This window comes from Triticum dicoccoides, unplaced genomic scaffold (assembly GCF_002162155.2).
Source record: "Triticum dicoccoides isolate Atlit2015 ecotype Zavitan unplaced genomic scaffold, WEW_v2.0 scaffold105535, whole genome shotgun sequence".
Classification (NCBI taxonomy): Eukaryota; Viridiplantae; Streptophyta; class Magnoliopsida; order Poales; family Poaceae; genus Triticum; species Triticum dicoccoides.
Window position 1 is genome coordinate 1 of NW_021172450.1, and position 1,575 is coordinate 1,575.

The 1,575-nt window shown below is 45.7% G+C and overlaps 1 pseudogene; it reads left to right on the forward strand.

Annotated features, from left to right (window-relative positions):
* The first annotated feature begins 6 nt into the window (after positions 1-6).
* Positions 7-1,563, forward strand: LOC119342806 (annotated as a pseudogene).
* The last annotated feature ends 12 nt before the right edge of the window (positions 1,564-1,575 follow it).

Below are 1,575 nucleotides of genomic sequence, written 5' to 3' on the forward strand. Positions count from 1 at the left end.
TGCTTGCATTACCTATCCATGTTCCATGGCCCCCATTATTCCAATATTAGGAGGGCAAGCTTATTAAGGCGATGGGCTGCTGAAAACCTCATCACCACACGGCATGCATTGGATGAAGCCGAGCGTGGCTTCAATGCGCTGGTTGATCGAGGCCTTGTTCTTCTCGGTGGTATCAGCCCAACAGGCAAAGCCAAGACTTGTAGGGTACATCCTCATGTCTTATCCTTCATTACCAATATGGCCTGTGAGGACTATGTTGGGAACACAGATCTGCTACCTGCTGACTTGGCTCCCCGCCTTTCCATTCGCAATAGAATGCAACTTCAACAACTCTCCAATCAGCAACAGGCCACACATTTCAACATGTGCCGGCGAATACCCAGGCGTACCACTCCAACGCAAGAAAAAAATTCTAAAGACCCCTTGCCTGACATAGTAATGTTTCTGAACTCACTGCCTGCATCTTCTCAACTGGGACTGATCAAGGTTCTAGACCTAGAAGGTTGTCATGGACTAGACAAGCAGAAACTGAAGAACATGTGCAACAAGATATTTCAGCTCAAGTATCTAAGTCTAAGGAACACAGATGTTAAGGAGCTGCCCAAGGAAATCGGCAAGCTCCAGCACTTGGAGACATTTGACATGAGGGGAACCAAGATAAAATCATTCCCTGTGAATGTCGTGCTCCAGAAGCTAGTGCATCTGCTTGCTGGTCACAAACACCTCATGGATCAAGCAGCTAGTGCCACTGGATCTAATGAATCATTTTGCAATCTTCAAATGCCTCATGGAATTAGGAGCATGACAAACATACAAGTACTATCCCATGTTGAAGTCTCTGATGTGAAAGAGTTGGATGCTGTTGGTCAGCTGCAGCAGTTGAGGAAGTAGGGAGTAATTATCCCTTGCAACAACCCTGATGTTATCACCCACTTGCTTCGAGTAACCGGGAAGCTAGATGAATACCTATCCTCGTTGTCGGTCCATATTGAAGTAGCAGAGGCTGATGTTGACTTGGATACAAAAGATCAAGATATCTCACACCCCAGGTCCCTTCAAAGCCTTAATATCGATGGCAAGATAGCAAGGCTACCTACTTGGATTAAAAAGCTTCATCGACTTTCCAAGATAGTTCTATGCCGTACCTCCCTGAAGGCTGATGATATAGAACTAGTCCTGGGTAAGCTTTTGCGGTTGCACACTGTTGTGCTGCGCTATGACTCATACAAAGACAACAAGCTTAATTTTAAGGAGAAAAGATTCGGACAACTCGAGCTTCTTGTCATTGATGGCTCAGACATCACCAAAATCAATTTTGATCCAGCTGCAGCTCCCAAGCTTGAGAGGATTGTTTGGACTTCCACTTCCAGTAGCAAGGCAGACATGTACGGGTTTGACAAACTCCCAAGCCTGAGACAGATAGTGCTCACTGGCAGCTTCAACATGGATAGCATCAAACCAGCAATGTGCAAAAATCCAAACAATCCTATCCTTACACATAAGTTAAAGGGCGATGCTGCTACTGCTGCCGCCGATGCAAGTCCCATTCCTGTTCCGCGGTAAAGATTTATTTCT